Below are 23,993 nucleotides of genomic sequence, written 5' to 3'. Positions count from 1 at the left end.
ACCCTTTTATTTTCTCTCTCACTACCTGATTTGCCCAGCTTACAATAAAGAAAAACCCCAGACCAATTGATGACAGAGTCAGTCCACTATGTTGGGAGTTTCACACACTCAGACATGAGGCGACACACACACTGCACTGGAGTCTCACCGTACGCATGTCACACACATCACATTCTCTACCTCACTGTGTTTACTTTACAACATTTCATTGTCATAACTGCCAAATTCTCTGTAAACTAATGTTGCCCTAAATGAATTAGGTTGGCAACACTATGGGAATACATTGAAACTGAGCTAAAAAGACAGATGCCTGTTGGCGGCTGGTAGTGCCAAGGCGTATCAACGCTTCTTTTGCTCACATGTCACTTTTTGAGGCAAATTGAGGTAAATCAAATCTGTGTTAGAAGATCCTTGCTCAAGGCCCTGTGTCTCCTTTTACTAGTGACAGTTATGAGTAACTTGATGGATTGCACTCCTTTGTGTGAGTGAGTGTGTATGTGTGTTTGTGTGTGTGTGTGTGTGTGATTGTGTATTACAAGAACAACACTGCTTAAAAGAAGCTACAGTGCGTAAACAATGTTCCAACAAACTAAAAGCCTCTCCTTGTTTCATATTGGCACAGAGAGTACTGTACCTTTGTACATAAACAAACCATATCTCTGAACCATCCCTCTAGCTAAACCACATCTCTATATCATATCTCTGGACTATACCTCCAGTTAAACCATATACAGTACCTATAGAATGTCTACACCCATCTTGGATTTCTTAACATTTAATTGTTACAAAGTGGCATTTAAATAGATTTAATGGTCATTTTTTGTCAACGATCTACACAGAATACTCTGTAATGTCAAAGTGGAAGACAAATCAGTAAAAAAAAAAATACATGTCAATACATGTTAGAAACACCTTTGGCAGTGATTACAGCTGTGAATCTTATTGGATAAGTAAGAGCTTTGCACACATATATTGCATCCACCACTATGCTTGAAAATAAGGAGGCAGTTACTCAGTGAGGTGTTGCGTTGGATTTGCCCCAAACATAATGTGTTGCATTTAGGCCAAAAGGTGTATTCCTATGCCGTGTTTTATTATAATTATTTTGTATTACTTTAGTGCCTTGTTACATACATATGCATGTTTTGGAATATTTTTTATTCTGTATATTTGTATTCTTGTTTTCACTCTGTCATTTAGGTCATTATTGTGGAGTCACTACAATGTTGTTGATCCATCCTCAGTTTTCTCCCATCACAGCCATTGAACTCTGTAGATGTTTTGAAATCACCAATGGCCTCATGGTGACATCCCTAAGCAGTTTCCTTCCTGTCCTGCAGCTCAGTTCAGAAGGACGACCGCATCTGTTGTTTCTGGGTGGTTTACACTATCATCCAAAGCATCATTATTAACTTGATAATGCTTAAAGATATAGATCTAAGTGAAGCCTTAAATTAAAACTGTCCAGAAGCAGGTTTAACTTCAGATTAATGGATGTTGCCCCCCAGGTTGACCTTGGCAATGGAGGAAAATGGATTACCTGGACTATTTCAAATGATGATCAAAGAGCACCACCAAGGACAGCTATAGACAGGAGCAACCCACTGATTTTGATGAAATCAATTTCCGTGGCCGTTTCCGTATGTACAAAGAAAATGCAGCTTGTTTGCCAAGGCTTTCATCTGACTCTCTTAGGAGAAGGCCCATCCCTCCTTCCCTACAAGTACTGATCATCTTGAGGTTTTTGGCATCTGGAACCTTCCATCGTGAAACAGGAGATTTGTGTGGTGTAAGTGAACCGACTGTATGCAGAACAGTCCACAAAGTCTGCAATGCTATATGTGAACTGAAAGACAATTACATCAAGTTCCTGATGCTGCTGCCCAAGCCAACTACAAGGTAGAGTTCTATGAATATGGGAACTTCCCACAGTGTCATTGGCTGTATAGATGGATGTCAAATTCCCATCAAGTGTCCCTCTACTGCAGATGCTGAGGAGTACAGGAATCGTAAAAACTGGTTCTCAATAAATGTACAAAGTGTGTGCACTCCCAATTTGCAGTTCTCCAACATCGTTGCACATTGGGAAGGTGCAACTCATGACTCAAGTGGAATCATACTTGTTGTCAGGGGCGGCCTGTTCAATAGGGCGATATGGGCGACGCACTGCCAAACGGGAAAAGGAAGGGATTTTTTTTCTAATCAATTATATCACGGCAACAGTAGTTATCAGTGTTGTAATCTATACGTCTGATCTGCCACAGTGCCACACTGCCACTAAATGTCGAATCAGGCTAAAGTCGTGCTTCAAATGGCTCCCCCCCCTTTTGGGGCAATTTCAGTCAGGTTGAAAATCGCCCAGAAGTCTGTCATAGACTCCCATGTAAAATCTATTTTTTTCAAATTTCAGAGCCTTCAATACAATCTCAATGGGTGTCTGTGGGCTTGCACTTACGCGCTTTCGTCATACGTTACGTAACCATGAACGTAACTGAGAAAAGAGCGGATTGTTTGAAAGAAGTTCCTTTTTGTCGGCGAACAAATGAAGATAAATTGGCAACGAAACAATTAGGACCTCCCAGACCAAATTTAATAATTCAACAGGTTTCTACTAAAGGCGGAAAGTCCTACACCCGAGGATTTTCCAAAAATTGGTACGAACGAAAAAAGACATTGCCACTCACTCAACTGGATGAGGGATACAGGCTAGCTGTCCGCCGCCACAACGATGAGGTTAGTGTTGATAATCACAAGTTTACTGGAGAACTGAGACCAAGTAGAGACTTTGGACAGGGTGGATATGGTATAATAAAGGCAGTTTATTCAGAGGTAAAGATATCTGGAATCGCGTTCACGGACCCGTTCGTCAAACTCTTAGGGAGCTATAAATTAAGCCCCATTACTTACCATATCAGATAAGAGAAATTGCTGCAGCTACATATATTTTACATCCTGGCCCTACATAGTTCACTATTTGCATCACTTACCAAAATATTACATGTGGTCATATATGCTTGGAAAGTGGAGATGCCATAGAACGTCAAAAAAGTAAACATTGCTGGAGACACATTGCCGTTTTGGAGAAGACATCGCGTTTGCTAGCGAAGAGATTTGTTGTGGCAAATGAACTTGGGCTGGGAATTGCCAGGAACCTCACGATAAGATATATGCATCAGCATTGCGAGTCTCATGATTCTATACGTATTGCGATTCGATACTGTGATTTTATTGCGCACCATATGTCTGTTGCAGAGGGATCAGAAAGCCATGAGAACGAGTTTTGATCAGTCATGGAAATAAAAGTGCTGAAAACAAATTGGCTCCCAATGTGAAAAGATTGAGAACAAGCTATGAAGGAACAATAATGGTGTTTTGGTGCAGGTACAGCCAACTAGCGCTAAAATATTGCGATATTGTCAATACAGTATATCGTAAAGTATCACTATGTAACTCGATTTCTTTCACCCCAATCCCTCAAATTAACGGTAAATAACTGAATTGTTTGCCCCACATTTAGCTAAGATGATTAGCTAGCCAGCTAAAATGTTTTATTTAGTTAGCAGTCGCATCTACAATAGTTTACTGTCAATAACATGTCTCCAAAAATGACGTGGTGTCTCCAATTGTGTTGACATTTTACAATTGCGATGCGCATCCATGAGTATCCACTTTCTGTAGCTCAGCTGGTAGAGCATGGTGCTTGTAACGCCAAGGTAGTGGGTTCGATCCCCGGGACCACCCATACACAAAAATGTATGCACGCATGACTGTAAGTCGCTTTGGATAAAAGTGTCTGCTAAATGGCTTATTATTATTATTATCTGAAGAGAGCCCCGAAACATTGTGTGCAGACATTTTATGCAATAAATGAAGTAGGTTGAATCTAGTAGTTCTGATCTTCTGATTGGTCCTGATGAGTTGGGCGAGGTCCCCTCCAGGCTACTGTCACTGTTGCATTGGCTCTGAGTCGGGTTCTCTGTCTTCAAATGTTCAGCCTAAGAGAGGGGATTTTTGTGTGTGTGTGTGTGTGTGTGTTTAACAGTGATGATGTGTGTGTGTGTGTGTGTGTGTGTGTGTGTGTGTGTTTAACAGTGATGATGTGTGTGTGTGTGTGTTTGTGTGTGTGTGTGTCCTCAGAGCAAGAACTCGTGAGTTGGAAGAACTGAGAGGCCTATGGCGTGGGTGTTGTCCTTGGCCACCTGCTGACAAGGCTGACAAGATAGGACCCTTTTGTCCATTGTTATTGGATAGGAACAGAACTTATAACCAGCTCCTGACCTAAATAGATCTTAGCACAACATTTTACTCAACATATCATATTCCATATTCACTATAACAAATATATTTACTACGACATTAGCAAGAACCGCCACATCCTCAGCCGGCTAATCCAGTGTGTGAAGTTTTGCGGAGTGTTTGAGTTAGCTTTGCGAGGCAAAGATGAAACTGAGGGCTCCACCAACCCTGGTAAGCCAACACTTTTGAGATCAGTCAATAAATGCTTCTGGTATTGACTTATATGCTGCCCCTGTCTTCATGTTGTTGCTGGACATATCTTTTTTAAAATGTGTGTAGGTCACCTAAATCATCACAAAAATTGCCCCTCCTGATAATTTTTTCAGGAGCCGCCACTGCTTATTGTTCACCCCCTATCTTCATGCAATAGGACCTGAGCAGCAACGGTACAACCAAGCTCATATCCGCACCAGAGGTGTAGTGGAGAGCATGTTTGGTGTATGGAAGAGTCGTTTCCAGTGTCTCGGAAACACATTGCGATTTCAACCAAGATGCTGCATTGTCATAATTGCAACAGCAGTGCTTCACAATGAACTCAAACAACATGGCTGCCCAGATCCTCACATTGAAGATGAGGATGACCCAGATGTTCCCATGGTTGAGGCAGACAATGACAGAAATGGACAAGCCTGCAAAGATGCTTTTGCTACACAGTACTTCTCACAACAAAGACCGCTCAAGTGATTAAAGCAAACATTAGCCATGGATTGGTAACAAAAATGTTTTTAATTCACAAATTGAAATATTGGGACTCCAAACTGCTGCTGGTTTGATAAGAACAATGGTACTGCTGCTGCTTCATATTTCTCTCCTCCTCCTTTATAGCCAACTCAACATGGGGCGGCAGGTAGCTTAGTGGTTAAGAGTGTTGTGCCAGTAACCGAAAGGTCGCTGGTTCTAATCCCCGAGCCCACTAGGTGAAAAATCTGTCGATGTGCCCTTGAGCAAGGCACTTAACCCTAATTGTTGCTTTAGTTTGTGCTTATGAAATTTCATGGAAGTTTCTCGTGCATGCTCAGCCTCTTTGTCTTTGTCCTCCGGCCTGGGTTAGTGACACAATCTTCCCTCCTGGCTGCTGCAGATGTAGCAGGCTGACCTTCATCCTGTTTTATCCCCTGCAAGCTATGGTGACCATCTGCCTCTAGAAAATGATTACATTACTGCATTATTTCTTCAAGAGTTGAGTTCATTACATCCGTTTTATTATGGGAGTTCAAGAGATAAATGACAACATTACATGTTTCCTGCAGTCCGGGGATGGCACATGTTGAATGAATGTGTCCTACCAAATGAATGTGTCCTACCATCTGAACTGTCCAAATGGTCATCATCGGGGATACCTTCCAGGGGTTGCTGGCTATTAATGATCCCGGTCAACAAGTCCCCCAGCTCATCTGTCTCTGGTCTTACTGGGGGTCTTGAAACGCTCCCTACGAGCAAAAGCATTTGTCTTCTTTAAGTAGATTTTTATGTTTTTCCACAAGACCTTAGAAAGACAAGACAAAATATAAATAATATTAGTAATTATGTTGTGTGTGTTACATTTCTGTCACACAAATACATTTAGGCTCCACTGTGTTGTGTTACAGAAGAAAACAAACATTTCAAAGTGACTCTGATTTGTAAAAGTGGGCCAACAATAAATACAGTATCTTACCTGAAGTTGTTGTAGTGTCCTTTTGTTTACTTTTTCATTTGAGTTGAATTCATTACAAATGGTATCCAGGCATTATTTTTCTTGTTTTCTGTTGATGAATCATGCTGTTTGCTGTCGATAATTGGGTGGTTTGACACAATTCTCTTCAAGAGGGTTTTTTCAGTCACTGAAATGTTGGTTTAGGTGACTTGCTCCAATTCCCCACAATGCTTATGTATTAGTGTCCCATCCCTGTTTTTTTAAGCATCCTCAGTAAAATATAAACACAATGTGTAAAGTGTTGGTCCCATGTTTCATGAGCTGAAATAAAAGATCCCAGAAATGTTCCATATGCACAAAAAGGTTATTTCTCTCAAATGTTCTGTACAAATTTTTTTACATCCCTGTTAGTGTGCATTTCTCCTATGCCAAGACAATCCATCCACCTGACAGCTGTGGCATATCAAGAAGCTGATTAAAAAGCATTATCATTACATAGGTGCACCTTGTGCTGGGGACAATAAATGGCCACTCTAAAATGTGCAGTTCTGTCACACAACACAATGCCACAGATGTCTCAAGTTTTGAGGGAGCATGAAATTGGCATGCTGACTGCAGGAATGTCCACCAGAGCTGTTGCCAGAGAATGTAATGTTAATTTCTCTACCATAAGCTGCCTCCAACGTTGTTTTAGAGAATTTGGCAGTACGTCCAACCGTAGACCTTGTGTATGGCGACGAGTCAACAAGCGGTTTGCTGATGTCAACGTTGTGAACAGAGTGCCCCATGGTGGCGGTATGGGAAGGCATAAACTACGGACAACGAACACAATTGCATTTTATCGATGGCATTTTGAATGCACATAAATACAATGACGAGCTCCTGAGGCCCATTGTGAGGCCCATTTTTTAAAGGTATCTGTGACCAACAGATGCATATCTGCATTCCCAGTGATGTGAAATCCATACATTAAGGCCTAATGAATTTATTTCAGTTGACTGATTTCCTCATATGAACTGTAACTCAGTAAAATCAATGAAATTGTTGCATGTTGCATTTATATTTTTGTTCAGTATAATTAGGCTTCACAAAGATTAACTGCTTTGTCCTTACTAACCAGTTAATCTGGTCTGGGACTCCTTAGTCTTGGTCTGGGACTCCCTGGTCTAGAACTAATTAATCTGAAGTTAAGCAATGTCTCAGAAAGCAATTTTCTAGAACAATTTAAGTAGAATTAGCCTAGTCAGTCCAGATTTAAATTAAACTATGTCCGGGAAACCGCCCCATTATGTGATTTGTTAAGCCAAATGTTACTTCTAAACTAATGTAGGATTGCTTAAACAAAGGGGGTGAATACTTAGTGTATGCAATGACTACATTTTAGTTATAAAACATTTATTAATTTGTACACATTTGCAGATTTTAATTTTCACTTTGATCAATGACACAAAATTTAAATTAAATCTATTTCAATCCCACTTTGTAACGCAACAAAATGTGAAAAAAGTTAAAGGGGGTGTAGACTTTCTATGGGCACTGCAGTTGACCCATCTGAGGCTGTTGGCCAGAGGTCTTTCCAAATGCTGGCCCTCCGCTCGGCTGGCCCTGTATGTCCTGTCTGTTTCTGCCTCTGTCTCTCTGTCTCTCTCTGTCTCTCTTTCTCTCTGTCTCTCTGTTTCTCTCTCTCTGCCTCTCTGTTTCTCTCTCTCTGTCTCTCTGTTTCTCTCTCTCTGTCTCTCTGTTTCTCTCTCTCTGCGACCCCAAAACACTGCGAGCTGGACCTGGTCCAACACGCCATGTCCGGCCAAAACGAATAACTACAATTATTTAAAGAAGCGAGTGTGTGTGGGTGGGAGGTAGAGAGAGAGACAGATGGATAACTATTGATTTTGTCCTTTTACTCAGGCTCTGATAATCACCTCAATTCTAATTTGATGAAGGATCCCCTCTTCCCTGCATGCATTTGGGAATCTACATTGTGGGTATTCTCACGTACGCTATATCAATACCACAGTAGCCTACTCAGTACATTTTACATTTACATTTTAGTCATTTAGCAGACGCTCTTATCCAGAGCGACTTACAGGAGCAATTAGGGTTAAGTGCCTTGCTCAAGGGCACATTTACGTCATTTAGCAGACGCTCTTATCCAGAGCGACTCACAAATTGGTGCATTCACCCTATAGCCAGTGGGATAACCACTTTACAATTTTTTGGGGGGGGGGGGGGGGGGGGGTAGAAGGATTACTTTATCCTATCCCAGGTATTCCTTAAAGAGGTGGGGTTTCAAATGTCTCCGGAAGGTGGTGAGTGACTCCGCTGTCCTGGCGTCGTGAGGGAGCTTGTTCCACCATTGGGGTGCCAGAGCAGCGAACAGTTTTGACTGGGCTGAGCGGGAACTATGCTTCCGCAGAGGAAGGGGAGCCAGCAGGCCAGAGGTGGATGAACGCAATGCCCTCGTTTGGGTGTAGGGACTGATCAGAGCCCGAAGGTACAGAGGTGCCGTTCCCCTCACTGCTCCATAGGCAAGCACCATGGTCTTGTAACGGATGCGAGCTTCAACTGGAAGCCAGTGGAGTGTGCGGAGGAGGGGGGTGACGTGAGAGAACTTGGGAAGGTTGAACACCAGACGGGCTGCGGCGTTCTGGATGAGTTGTAGGGGTTTAATGGCACAGGCAGGGAGGCCAGCCAACAGCGAGTTGCAGTAATCCAGACGGGAGATGACAAGTGCCTGGATTAGGACCTGTGCCGCTTCCTGTGTAAGGCAGGGTCGTACTCTCCGAATGTTGTAGAGCAGTACAGTACTGAACGTAGAGCAGTACAGTACTGAATGCATAAGAGCATGCTTTTGTATCACTGCTTTCAAAACCTAAGCATGGAAGGTGATAACTCATTGGAACTCTTATAGTGATCAAGCTTAAGCAACTAATGTGTGCAGGCACATATTTACAAAGCATCTCAGGGTAGCAATGCTGATCTAGGATCAACTATGCCTTTTAAGCATTAAGAATAAGAGGGAGGACCAGCACTCTAGGGATGGGAATGACTAATCGCTTGAGTTCTAGAACGGACGTCAAAGCTTGATCTTTAAGCAGAGATCAATTTTTTTCAAATACTGTAAAACTATTTGATGGAATGTTTTTTGTGGCTGTCCGAACGGCCAAGTGAAGGTTTGTCTTGAAGACAACGTCCATTTGCTTAGACTCTAGTGTTCCATCTGTACATGTGCATTTGCGGCGCTCAACAAAAAAGAAACCAAGCCAAGCATCACACTGTTTTTCTCCCTAAATTCCCTTTCCTCTCTGTGTCTCATTCGCTCAATTGCGTTCCAACCGCTCCCTCCACACACTCGTTCTGAGTGCACACACAAGCTCCTGTTGGGCCTACGTAAATGAATGACTATAAAAGTGTATCTAATTGATGGGATACAAAAGCTACATTCATTGCCAAATCACGACAGTTTATCACAAATTCAAAATGGACTGGTTGATTGAAGTAGGAAGAAATGTGTTCCAACAACGAGCTGCAGTTTCCGCTTAAGCTACTTTGCTAAGTGCTAGTGCCATTTAGAATTGGTTAGCCTAAGCTATAACCTCCCCCTAAACATAGACAGGTTCCACACTGAAAATATGCAAAAAATACATTTGTTTGATAAAGACAAAAAGCATATATTCATCAGAATCATTAAGCATATGGCTACTCACCAAACAGATGTCGTTGCTGTAATTCATCACTTTACAGTGTTCAATGTGGAATTGTTCATCATTAAAAAAAACAATAAAAAAAAAAAAAACTGGCAGATTCAACGAAATTGAACATCTGTATATGGAGAAGAAGACCGATTTTGGTTTGTAACCCTGAGCAAATTGTATTTCAACTCGCCAAATTGAGCCCCGTTTCAAATGATCACTCTTTGAGATTAACTGTTCTAGGCACGAGATGCACATCACTTCAGACTAGCAACTTTTTTCATTTGGAAAAATATTAAGTTACATTTTATTCTGTTATTACATCATGTTTTAAAAAAAACTATAAAATAGGTGTGTCTTGACTGTTATAAGGGCTCGTGAAATAAAAGCGTCTTGTCTGCTAAATGAACAAAACAAGGCTTTGCCATTGCACAGCCATAGTCTTCTATACAAGTGCCACTGCTGAGGTTACTGCCTTGTTGAAGATTGCTTTCTACTATATAATATAACGAGTTGATATTACGGTTTCAATAAATTAATCTTAAATGGCACTTGCTTTTTTATTGACTGAATATTTGTGGGGCAATTTAGCAATTAGGATTTGTTATCTGTAATGGTTATGATAAATTAGGCATTGTTGCGATCTGTTTGCATATAGATAAACGCTCACAGTGCGTGCCTTGTGTTAAAAAATATATATATATTATTTTTTTATTCGAGTACTCGAAAAAAAAGATGTGAGTACTCAAACAGATAAAAATGTCAAATGCCCATCCCTACAGCACTCCTGATTAAATCAGCACTCATTACGTTTTATGGAAGCTCAATGGAGCCTCTCCACACAGGGGGGCAGTGCCCAGCCAAGTAACCCAGGATCTGTCTCTCTTTTCCCCTTGTCAGCCAGCCTTAACACCCTGCCTCCTCCACCCCACCCGGCCTCCAGTCCCTAGCCCTGCAAGGGGGGCAGATAAATTGCACACCTCCTCTCCCTCGATCTCTGGAACAATTAATGGACTTCCTGCCAGCCAAGGTGGTGGGCTAAAGCAGGATTCAGAGTCTCGGGGATGGAGGGATGAGGCAGGAAGTGAGGAAAGAAAGCAGGAGGGAGAGAGGTAGGGGGGAGGAGAGGGTGACGTTGAGTTATGTCACCCCAAACGGAAGCACTCTGTTCTATTAAAAGGCCTTCTACCAGACGTTTACTTGTTGAAGAGTGGGCTGGGAGCGTGGGTCCAGGGGGTTAGTGACAGGGGGTCTGTCCCTAGCCTGTAAACACACACACACAATCTCAGAATCCTGATAAATCTCCCTGTCAACACGAATGGGGGAGAACACTCGAAGTGGGAATAGTACAGTATACAACATACAACCTGCTAAGTGCAGCCATAGCACCACAGCCCCACCCCTCTGCCCCTCTCTCCCCCATTTACCCACCCTTTAAGAAGGGGAGAGATGCAAGACTCATGGGCCTCCACCCTGGAGAAATAGCAGCTAGTGTTTGTTTAAGTAATGTGGTGTCGACTCCCTCTGGTATCCTTGTAAACGATAGGCTGGTGAGCAGAGAGGTGGAGGTGTTAAGAGTTAAGGGGGATTAAGGTGCAGGAGTTAGGCTCCGCCTCAGCCATCGCCATTCGGTCAAGATTGCGTTAGGTTCACATTCACATGTGAATTATACTGAACAAAAATATAAACGTAACAAGTGTTGGTCCCATGTTTCATGAGCTGAAATAAAAGATCCCAGAAATGTTCCATATTCACAAAAAACATATTAATCTCAAATTTTGTGCACAAATTTCTTTACATCCCTGTAAGTGAGCATTTCTCCTTTGCCAAGATAATCCATCCACCTGACAGGTGTGGCATATCAAGAAGCTGATTAAACAGCATGACCAATATAAAGGTGCACCTTGTGCTGGGGGCAATAAAAGGCCACTCTAAAATGTGCAGTTGTCACACAATACAATGCCACAGATGTCTCATGTTTTGAGGGAGAGTGGCCATTTATGGCCATTTATTGAGCTGTTGCCAGATAATTGAATGTTAAATTCTCTACCATAAGCAGCCTCCAACACTGTTTTAGAGAATTTAGCAGTACGTACAACCAGCCTCACTACTGCAGACCACATGTAAGCATGCCAGCCCAGGACCTCCACATCTGGCTTCTTCACATACATCTGAGACCAGCCACCCGGACAGCTGATGAAACTGTGGGTTTGCACAACTGAAGAATTTCTGCACAAACTTTCAGAAACCGTCTCAGGGAAGCTCATCTGCTTGCTCGTCGTCCTCACCAGGGTCTTGACCTGACTGCAGTTTGGCGTCGTAACTGACTTCAGTGGGCAAATGTTCACCTTCGATTACCACTGGCATGCTGGAGAAGTGTGCTCTTTAAACTGTAATGGGCAGATGGCAGACAGCGTGTATGGTGTGTTGTGGGCTAGCGGTTTGCTGATGTCAACGTTGTGAACAGAGTGCCACATAGTGGCAGTGGGGTTATGGACAACGAACACAATTGTATTTAAGACACCATGATGAGATCCTGAAGCCCATTGTCGTGCCATTCATCTGTAGCCATCACCTCATGTTTTAGCATGATAATGCACGGCCCCATGTACACAATTCCTGGAAGCTGAAAATGTCTCAGTTCTTCCATGGCATGCACACTCGGACATGTCACCCATTGAGCATGTTTGGGATGCTCTGGATCGACATGTACAACAGTATGTTCCAGTTCCCGCTAACATCCAGCAACTTCGCACAGCCATTGAACAGGAGTGGGACAACATTCCACAACATCAACAGCCTGATCAACTCCATGCGAAGGAGATGTGTCACACTGCTTGAGGCAAATGGTGGTCACACCAGATACTGACTGGTTTTCTGTTCCACGCCCCTACCTTTTTTGAAAGGTATCTGTTAACTGTATTCCCAGTCATGTGAAATCCATAGATTAGGGCCTAATGAATTTATTTCAATTGACTGATTTCCTTATATGAACTGTAACTCTATCAAATATTTGAAATTGTTGCATGTCACATTTATATTTTTGTTCAGTGTAGTTGCTGTTGCTCGGTGGAATACCTACACCGCTTCTGTAAAATTCCATCTCCATAAAAGGATGACGTTAGCTCTATGAAATATAGATTCTGCACCTACAGTGCATTTCCACATTTTGCAAATTTACAATAAAAAACACAACAGAAATACCTTATTTACATAAGTATTCAGACCCTTTGCTATGAGACTCGGAATTGAGCTCAGGTGCATCCTGCTTCCATTGATCATCCTTGAGATGTTTCTACAACTGGATTGGAGTACACCTGTGGTACATTCAATTGATTGGACATTATTTGGAAAGGCACACACCTGTCTATATAAGGTCCCACAGTTGACAGTGCATGTCAGAGCAAAAACCAAGCCATGAGGTCAAAGGAATTGTCCATTGAGCTATGAGTCAGGATTTTGTCGAGGGACAGATCTGGGGAAGGGTACCAAAACATTTCTGCAGCATTGAAGGTCCCCAAGAACACAGTGGCCTCTACCATTTTTAAATGGAAGAAGTTTGGAACTACCAAGACTCTTCCTAGAGCTGGCCGCCCGGCCAAACTGTGCAATCGGGGGAGAAGGGCCTCCGAAAAAGCACCAGAGTTCCTCTGTGGAGATGGGAGAACCTTCCAGAAGGACAACCACCTCTGCAGCACTCCACCAATCAGACCTTTATGGTAGAGTGTCCAGATGGAAGCCATTCCTCAATAAAAGCCCCGATTGGAGTTTGCCAAACCTAAAGGACTCTTAGACCATGAGAAACAAGATTCCCTGGTCTAATGAAACCAAGATTGAAGTCTTTGGCCTGAATGCCAAGCATCACATCTGGAGGAAACCTGGCACCATCCCTACGGTGAAGCATGGTGGTGGCAGCATCATGCTGTGGGGATGTTTTTCAGCGGCAGGGACTGGGAGATTAGTCAGGATCGAGGGGAAGATGAATGGAGCAAAGTACAGAGAGATCCTTGATGAAAACCTGCTCCAGAGCGCTCAGGACATCAGACTGGGGTGAAGGTGTACCTTCCAACAGGACAACGACCCTAAGCACACAGCCAAGACAACACAGGAGTGGCTTCGGGACCAGCCAGAGCCCGGACTTGAACCCGATCAAACATCTCTGGAGAGACCTGAAAATAGCTGTGCAGTGACGCTCCACATCCAACCTGACAGAGCTTGAGAGGATCTGCCCAGAAGAATGGGAGAAACTCCCCAAATACAGGTGTGCCAAGCTTGTAGCGTCATACCCAAGAAGACTTGAGGCTTTAATCGCTGCCAAAGGTGCTTCAACAAAGTACTGTCTGAATACTTATGTAAATTTGATATTTCATTTTTAATTTTTTATACATATGCACAAATTCATTAAAACCTGTTTTTGCTTTGTCATTATGGGATATTGTGTGTAGATTGATAAAGGAAAAAAAACGATTTAATCCATTTTAGAATAAGGCTGTAACGTAACAAAATGTGGAAAAAGTCGAGGGGTCTGAATACTTTCCGAATGACCAAGGACAAATGCCCGCTAGGGTGATTCTCTTATCTTTATTTACTTGGCTTAAAAATAACATCAAGCCTCATATTTGGACGCCGATGACAACTAAAAGCAACAAAAAATATGTTGGGATATATAAACTAGCGTTTGAAATAACCCTTTATTCCACCATTCTAAGGGACTGACCTTTATCCGTCGTAAGACGGCTCATGTCCATTCTAGTATTTAAATAAAAAATGTTATGGATATCTCAGTCTTTTTGCTATCAATCTAGCTGTCCAACATCTCTTATACTCTAAATGAAATAACTGCAGGCCCTGCACCCACGCACACGCACACACACACACACACACACACACACACACACACACACACACACACACACACACACACACACACACACAAACACTAGAGTCAGGAGAGCCACCAGCCCAGAGGCCAATCCTCTTCAGCTACACTGCACTAGAGATTGTAGGTCATCATCTTCCTCTCCTCTCTTTTCCTCCTACACATCTCACTTCTCTTTTATTCCATTTCTTCGTACTCCGTCAGATTGAATAGTCTGGGAGTTGAATAAGGTAAGGGGCTGGACTTAGACTCTTTGAACCGCACCATCCATGGCTCCGTCCCTGTAGTTTATAGAGCTGTAGCTATAGTGACTGTTGTGCTATATCAGCTCTCTCTCTCTCTCTCTCTCTCTCTCTCTCTCTCTCTCTCTCTCTCTCTCTCTCTCTCTCTCTCTCTCTCTCTCTCTCTCTCTCTCTCTCTCTCTCTCTCTCTCTCTCTCTCTCTCTCTCTCTCTCTCTCTCTCTCCCTCCCTCCCTCCCTCCCTCCCTCCCTCCCTCCCTCCCTCCCTGAGACAAAGCGGGCCCAAATAGTGTCTGACTGTAATGCACTAAGGACCCAGTTCCTGAATCACAATGAAGATGAGCTTAGTCGCTGTTCCCTAGGTGACGGGATGACTAATTCGGGGGGAAGGACTGGGGTGGGGAGATACACTCCTCTGCACACACACACACACACAAACAAACACGCGCACACACACACACATGCATGTGCAGGAACACATACATACACTTTGGCTAATCAGGATGGGCATTGAGACTTTCTCCTGAGTTCGAAAAACACACACGCACTCCACCTCAACAAACTGAGTCACGCTGCCAACTAAGACGCTTATTTCCTGGGAAACCTGTGGTTCTGCATACAAACACACACACACACACACACACACACACATACACACGTGGCGCCGTAATTAAGTCCTCTAAATGGTAAACAAAAGACTGCAACAAAGGACTAAGCCAATAAACAAACAGTGTGCAAACGACTGAGAGTGTGCCTGTTTCTCTTGAGTCTTTTTTAAATGTCAGAAAGCTCCTTGCATTGCTTTAGCTCTCGTGTCAACAAGTGGATGGCAAGTGTGTAGAATGACTCATGATGGTTGGTAGTGTGTGTGTAATAAATAATAATACATTATATTTATATAGCGGACCCAAAGTTGTGCGTGCATGCGTGTGTTTATGCGTACATGACCATTTCTGTGTGTGTGCCCACTCCCCTAGCCGGCCTGTGTAAGCCTCTCTAACCTCTACCCCCTGATAGTGCTAGGTCACCTAGCTTTCAGCCTGAGATGTATTATCATATTTATTAGGGATCCACAGAGCCATTGAGGGAAAAGCCAAATCTTAGACTGTGCTGCAGTGTAAACAAAACTGCAAATCATAGCAGCGCTCCTCTCAGCAGAGAACCGAGCAACGCCAAAGAAAATAGATCCAATCCCTGCACGGTTGTCAAGGAGACAATGCAATGTTGCGGGTACTCATTGTATGTTGTTTTTCAAAGGCTTTCCAGAGCTTTGGATTCAAATAACCTGTTGAAGACACTTGACTAACTACTGAGTCACGTACCACCCATCATAATGCATAGGAAATAGTGTATGGGTTTTGTAACCATTCACTAAGTAGATCTCTCTTAAACTTGTTTTTCTTTCAAAGGCATTGAGAAAGAAAGACACTGTGGTGAATGTTGCTATTCATATCACCCACACTGGAATCAATTTGCAATCTGGGCCCATATCTATTGTGTTGGCCCAACTGAAAAACACTAATTGGAGCCACGAGACGGCTCCACATAAGAGCTGTGGGGAGGAAATGTACAGTGTGGCCATTAGGGCTACAGTTCATCACTACTGGTGCACAGCTACATAGCCTATCCATAGACATACAGGTACTTTTTGGAAAACTGTCTCTCATGTTGGCTCCAAATGTCCCATGACAATGGCTGAATCCCATATGACACCACATTTTCCTATATAGTGCATTACTTTTTACCAGAGCCCTAGGGTGCCATTTTGGACTTAGCCAATACCTTTCTAACTATAGCTTTGACGCCAATATGGCCAATATGGCGCCCCATGAAATTACATATCTCTGTGTATGGTTCTGGTACACACCACAGGCCTGTATACACCAATGACTAACAGAGTCTACTGAAGGACATATCTAGCCTAAGGGTTTGGCGCTAAGCTAACGCTAATGAGCTTGACTAACTATCTCCTCCACCTGTTTCTAAGCACAGTGGGGAAGCTATTGTATAGCATGCAACACATCTCCTGTCTGTTCATGCAGTATTGAACATGAACGCATGCACACATAGCATTCTATTCCACACAGACACCACTGCTTCCACAGACACCATTTAGATAGTTTTACTGTCCTCTTTAGCCCGCCATTTCACGTGTTTACTACAGAGTTTACGTGTGGCTAGTTCACGATGTCACCGCTGCTGAAAGTCAAGGACCAACGGCCCCCTCCACTTCCTCCTTCCACGTCATTATCATTATATGACTTCTCAACTTGATTTATTTACGTTGGAAGGTGGTAATAGCTGAATGAAGTGAGAAGGAAGAGGGGTAAAGGAGATGGGCACCAGGAGAATAATTCCCACTATATTAAACTTTACTGAGCTCAACAAGGGACACGCTGAGGTAATTGAAAACAATATAAACAATCCATAAAACTAGGCCGGACAGGAGCTGCTGCCTTTGGACTGAGCAGGGGAGAATGTGGTGTGTGTGTGTGTGTGACAGAGAGAGTGAGTGATCTAATTAGACTCCTGGATATTGGATTATCATGTTCACACTGGCGTGAGTGACAGAAAACAATGACAGAAAAAGAGAGAAGAGGAGAGAGGGGAAAACAAAGGTCCCAGGGGTAGAGGACAACTACCCACTACCCACAATCCTCAGCTGCACTGATCTGTTCTGCAACTGATCAGCCCTCCAGTGGATCAACTGGTTAGATTGTTTTTTCCTTCCACACTGCTTAGAGGGTCTCCTTTGAACTCAGGGACTTAGATCTATGGAACACAGATCTGCTAGATCTCGGAGGTAGGTGGTTAGCTCACCTCAAAACAAATTTAAAACCTCTTCAAAACCCCAACCGATACTTTTCAGTCAAAGGGGTCAAATATCTATAAGAGTGCATTTCCCAACCCCCTGTTACTAAAGAACAAAAGAATGCTAGGGGCATTTCCAGTGGAGTATTGATTGCTCTTCTCACTCCTCATCTCTACTCTCTCCCTCCTCTCTCTCCCTCTATCTGAGCCAAGCAGTCGGTCTTGGCATGGAGGCTACAATTACGAAAATGGACAGCGGAGTTGTTTCTTTTAATCTATCTGTACCGTTCCACAGTCCCCCTCGCTCGCCCGGTCGACACTCGCCCCATTTAAAAGCCACTGTTTCAAGAGAAACGACACATTTAAACCCGTTCACCGTAAAATAGCGGCTCGTTGATTGCTGTTGGGACATCAGTCGCTCTGCCTGTTTGACTACAGTGTGAGGGATGAGGCGGCTATTTTTAGCACAGAGATATTTCTTTGGGATGATTCGTCGTCCATCTATCCGTATTCTCACTCTCTCTCTCTCTCCCTCACTGATCGCTCTCTCATGTGGCAGCGGTGAAGCAAACCCACTTTCTATAGAGACAATGTTACAGTGAGGGAAAAAAGTATTTGATCCCCTGCTGATTTTGTACGTTTGCCCAGTGACAAAGAAATGATCAGTCTATCATTTTAATGGTAGGTTTATTTGAACAGTGAGAGACAGAATAACCACAAAAAAATCCAGAAAAAAGCATGTCAAACATTTTATAAATTGATTTGCATTTTAATGAGGGAAATAAGTATTTGACCCCCTCTCAATCAGAAAGATTTCTGGCTCCCAGGTGTCTTTTATACAGGTAACGAGCTGAGATTAGGAGCACACTCTTAAAGGGAATGCTCCTAATCTCAGCTTGTTACCTGTATAAAAGACACATGTCCACAGAAGCAATCAATCAATCAGATTCCAAACTCTCCACCATGGCCAAGACCAAAGAGCTCTCCAAGGATGTCAGGGACAAGATTGTAGACCTACACAAGGCTGGAATGGGCTACAAGACCATCGCCAAGCAGCTTGGTGAGAAGGTGACAACAGTTGGTGTGATTATTCGCAAAAGGAAGAAACACAAAATAACTGTCAATCTGCCTCGGCCTGGGGCTCCATGCAAGATCTCACCTCGTGGAGTTGCAATGATCATGAGAACGGTGAGGAATCAGCCCAGAACTACACGGGAGGATCTTGCCAATGATCTGAAGGCAGCTGGGACCATAGTCACCAAGAAAACAATTGGTAATACACTACGCCGTGAAGGACTGAAATCCTGCAGCCCCCGCAAGGTCCCCCTGCTCAAGAAAGCACATATACAGGCCCGTCTGAAGTTTGCCAATGAAAATCTGAATGATTCAGAGGAGAACTGGGTGAAAGTGTTGTGGTCAGATGAGACCAAAATCGAGCTCTTTGGCATCAACTCAACTCGCCGTGTTTGGAGGAGGAGGAATGCTGCCTATGACCCCAAGTCAAACATGGACGTGGAAACATTATGTTTGGGGGGTATTTTTCTGCTAAGGGGACAGGACAACTTCACCGCATCAAAGGGATGATGGACGGGGCCATGTACCGTCAAATCTTGGGTGAGAACCTCCTTCCCTCAGCCAGGGCATTGAAAATGGGTTGTGGATGGGTATTCCAGCATGACAATGACCCAAAACACACGGCCAAGGCAACAAAGGAGTGGCTCAAGAAGAAGCACATTAAGGTCCTGGAGTGGCCTAGCCAGTCTCCAGACCTTAATCCCATAGAACATCTGTGGAGGGAGCTGAAGGTTCGAGTTGCCAAACGTCAGCCTCGAAACCTTAATGACTTGGAGAAGATCTGCAAAGAGGAGTGGGACAAAATCCCTCCTGAGATGTGTGCAAACCTGGTGGCCAACTACAAGAAATGTCTGACCTCTGTGATTGCCAACAAGGGTTTTGCCACCAAGTACTAAGTCATGTTTTGCAGAGGGGTCAAATACTTATTTCCCTCATTAAAATGCAAATCAATTTATAACATTTTTGACATGCGTGTTTCTGGATTTTTTTGTTGTTATTCTGTCTTTCACTGTTCAAATAAACCTACCATTAAAATTATAGACTGATCATGTCTTTGTCAGTGGGCAAACGTACAAAATCAGCAGGGGATCAAATACTTTTTTCCCTCACTGTACATGCTATTGCTGTTGTAAAAGTGATATGAGAATGCAACAGAAAAATCAATGTTCTTATTGGACAATGTCAGCACTGATAATGTTTACCTCCATCTAACACATGAGCCACTAGTAATCTCTCAAACAGCCTGTGTGTGTGTCCTAGCCAGATTGCTGACATTTCTATGCCATTCTCTGTTTTTCCTCCCTCTCATATGTGCATATGCAGAGCAAGAAATGCATTATTAGCTAGCCCAGATAATAGACAAGCGTCATGATAAATGCACTTAATGCCTCAACCTTTCCACTGAGAGAACGAGAGAGAGAGAGAGAGAGAGAGAGAGAGAGAGAGAGAGAGAGAGAGAGAGAGAGAAAGAGTTTGAATTCCTAAGAGTTTCACTGATCTGAATGACACATACCATGAGTCTAATTCCACGTCCTTAATCTTTTTTAAAAACTTACAACTGCTATTTCGAACAGTACCACCTGTTTTCCTACAACCCAGACGAAGAAACTCTATTAGCATTGACATATTTCTCCACCCTGTTCTGTACACCTTTTGTACTCATCGCCATGGTACATTTCAGTTGCATAAGAACAACAACAACACAAGCTTGAACACTAAACATCTCTTGATAAAGTTTACAGGGATACAATGTACCTCTTGCTCTAATCTATCGACAGTGATTGTGTCTCAAGGAGCAATGGTGGCGGCGGTGCCAAAGCAAAATATCCCACGTCGACGCCTGTCCTTTAAAATGAACACTTGGCTGTTATTATCCCCAGACGTGGACAGAGTGTGAAGACAACGTGAAAGGCCAGCGTGTGTGTGGTGTGTGTGGTGTGTGTGTGTGTGTGTGCCGTCTGACCAGCTGCTAGTGTAAAAATAACGACACAATTAGCAAGGATCGTCCTCATTATTAGGATGGCTACTGCCCCCTTGTGTCTGAGAATTGTGTACCTACGGTACGTGTGTGTGTTTGTGTGAGTGGGTGTTTGTTAATGTGTGGTTGATCTGAGCTACCCTTGCCACTTTGACAGCGAGGTCGTACGGACATGACAATTGGGATGATAAGCGCAATAATGTCCACTTCTATGTCCCAATGAGAATAGACAACTCGGAACTTGGAGTGGGCTGCCTTGTATTACTGTACAGCCATGGCAAGGTCTTCCAGCTGGCAATCATCAGAATCTCCTCTCATTTAAACCTCATATGACCTCTATTATCTTCAGTAAACAAACGCCTCGATGCCTCGTAAACTACTCAGTGTTCTACGAGACAACAGTCGGTTTGACTAAGTTCCAAATGGCACCCTATTCCCTATAGTTTTGACCAGAGCACTTTGGGCTATAGTACACTATACAGGGAATAGGGTGCCATTTGGGACACACCCTCGTTCTTCACTCATATGTTTACAAGGTGGAGTAGTAATGCCCACAGTGCCACTAAATGCCACCGGACATTGATGATAAAGAGTCTCAGGACCAGCACCAAGGATGAATGCATCCCAAATGGCACCCTATTCCCTATATAGTGTACTACTTTTGACCAGGGCCCATAGGGCTCTGGTCAAAAGTAGTGCACTATGTAGGAAATAGGATGCAATTTGGGACGAACTTCATGTCCAGCAGGCAAAGTCAAAACAGCAATCAGCACGAACCCCTCGGTGCGATTGCTTAATTTATCTAATTACTTCATTAAGGGAACACAGATAACTTCTGGCCCACGGCTCTCCAATTAATATGACAACTCGGAGCCAAACGTTTTTATAGGTGCTGCTTTCCTTACCGCGCAATAATAAACTATAAATTGTGAGTCCAATTAATTTGGAATTGGTGTAATTAAGGCGATGGGAAGTGGCGAGGAGCGGCAGACCTATTGCTCCTCAGGGAGGGTGAGCTGCCTTGACATAAATAACCATAGCCAAGAAAATAAAATATCCATCCACCTTCAAAATATCCTTTCGGCTCTCGGATATGCATAGATGGAAGTCATTTAGAAGCTAGTCACTTTTTGTTGCTGTTGATTCAATTTCCAAAATGTATTGGATTGACCTATCAAAGCTGTGGGTTGACCTACTAGCCAATGAAGTTAGTGAATTAGACAGCGGGCAGGATGTGGGCGGGATCTGGGTGTATTCAAACGTTCCTCAATGTCTGCTAGTGTCATTAGCACTCTATCATGGGCAGCTTAGCTTCTCTTAGGTTCACCCTCTAGGTAAAGATCTGGGATCAGCATCCTCCCCCAATCCTAACCTTAACCATTGCTGGTGAAAATGTAAAACTGAACCAAGATCCACCTCTAGGGGCAACTAACTCTACTCCCTTAGGTTCACATTAGGATAATTAAAAGTCATAAATCTAGAGGTTAAATGCTAGGCCTGATGGTGTTTATGGGTCACCTGTTCCTATTCACTGTTTGACCCTTGACCCTGAATAGCCCCTGACCCTAGCAGTCCAAGTGATGATACAGCACACAAGGGACTCTTTTTTGGGGGTTCCAAAAACAAATTAAGTTTGGATAAGAATCAATAGCCTGTTGAACCAACAAGAGTTGAAGTTAAAGCAAAAGTTTGAGATTCACTTCTGTATAAGATAGAATTGTGGAATTCCCATGTAGCTAGCATGACCTTTGTTGATGAAAATACAGGAAAGTATATAGGACATACAGTAGCGATCCAGTCTTAAGTTTTTCCATGAATAAACATCAGGCAAATCTCCACAATCCCTCTCAATGACAGGGTTATATAAGTATGATGCATTAGAGGCTGGTGGGAGGAGCTATAAGAGGACAGGCTCATTGTAATGGCTGGAATGGAATTGATGGAACAGAGTCAATCGTGGTTTCCACGTTTAATGTGTTTGCTATCGTTCCATTTATACCATTCCAGACATTATAACGAGTCCGTCCTCCTATAGCTCCTCCCACCAGCCTCCACTGGTATGATGCCAATAGCTTGGGGACTTGGACTCAAAACTCTGTGGGACATAGTAGCATATTCTTTTCCGAAATACACTATATATACACAAGTATGTGGACACCCCTTCAAATTAGTGGATTCGGCTATTTCAGCCACACCCATTGCTGACAGGTGTATAAAATTGAGCACACAACCATGCAATCTCCATAGACAAACATTGCCAGTAGAATGGCCTTACTGAAGTGCAAAGTTACTTTTAACGTGGCACCGTCATAGGATGCCACCTTTCCAACAAGTCAGTTCGTCAAATGTCTGCCCTGCTAGAGCTTCCCCGGTCAACTGTGAGATGTTCGATGAGCATGTGTCCACATACTTTCGGTCATGTAGTGTATATAGAGTATGCCAAACAGTACTATGAGTGCATTACATTGTACTACATCAAACAGCTTTAAGTTCAGGTGTACACAACTCAACATATTCAACAATTTCAACATATTCAAAATCTATACTAAACTTGTGTATCAGCGAGAAAGAGAAAACACGTTGCTTGACCGTGGTGCTTTTGCTCATACATTGTGCTTTGTCCTTGCGCCGAGAAATCAAAGTTGAATGATTTGCCTTTTGGTTATACATAATTAATCTGCATCCATCTATGAGTTGTTTCTTTTTCCTCTTAGAAGAGAAAAGACACGAAAATAGCATTAATTCTAACTGGTGTGTATAATTTTACAGTTTCTCTCAGAGGGATGGTGGTTTATGAAGACACAATCCTGTCAGTTCTGCTCAAAATGTTCTCGTAATGCATGAAAGTACCCACAATGTCAGCTCCACACACAACAACCTCATAATGCATGTATAGTACCCACAATGTTTTTTGAACTGCCTAGACATATGAAGCTGTAAAAGACCATCAACCATGAACTCCCAGATCCCTACATTTGTTTTGGTTTTCAAAGAGACTTTGAGATTCTTGTTTGTAATGAAAAGCGCTATATAAAATACATGTATTATTAATGTCAGCTCTGCACACAACAACCTGATAATGCACATAAGTCCCCACAATGTCAGGATGACACACAACGTCCTCATAATGACTGTCTCTTCGGGGACCTAGCCTCGGCATTACACCCACACTTTGGATTTTCATAAACTTATCATAGTTTCTTTCTCTCTACCCGTTGCCAGGCTTTCTTATGCTTTTGTTGTCGTGGAGGAGGAGGCTGAGGAGAAGAGAAGCCGATGGGGCAGAACTGACGCAAATAAATGTGCCGTCTGCTACTAGCAGCTGCTGATAAAAGTGGGAGTGGAGAGAGAGCGGGGGAAAATGCAGGGGCCCGGCAAGGCAAAACAAAT

The 23,993-nt window shown here is 43.1% G+C and overlaps 1 pseudogene across 1 annotated transcript; it reads left to right on the top strand.

Moving 5' to 3' along the window:
* The first annotated feature begins 1,490 nt into the window (after positions 1–1,490).
* LOC311123776 (putative nuclease HARBI1) lies at positions 1,491–20,978 on the top strand (annotated as a pseudogene). Its single transcript has 2 exons — positions 1,491–2,108; positions 20,953–20,978. The product of its transcript is annotated as a putative nuclease HARBI1 (transcript).
* Positions 20,979–23,993: the final 3,015 nt, after the last annotated feature.

The sequence above is a fragment of the Coregonus lavaretus genome (genome assembly GCF_964263955.1).
Source record: "Coregonus lavaretus genome assembly, contig: HAP1_SCAFFOLD_1000, whole genome shotgun sequence".
Classification (NCBI taxonomy): Eukaryota; Metazoa; Chordata; class Actinopteri; order Salmoniformes; family Salmonidae; genus Coregonus; species Coregonus lavaretus.
This window is presented reverse-complemented; position numbering and strand designations above follow the sequence as displayed.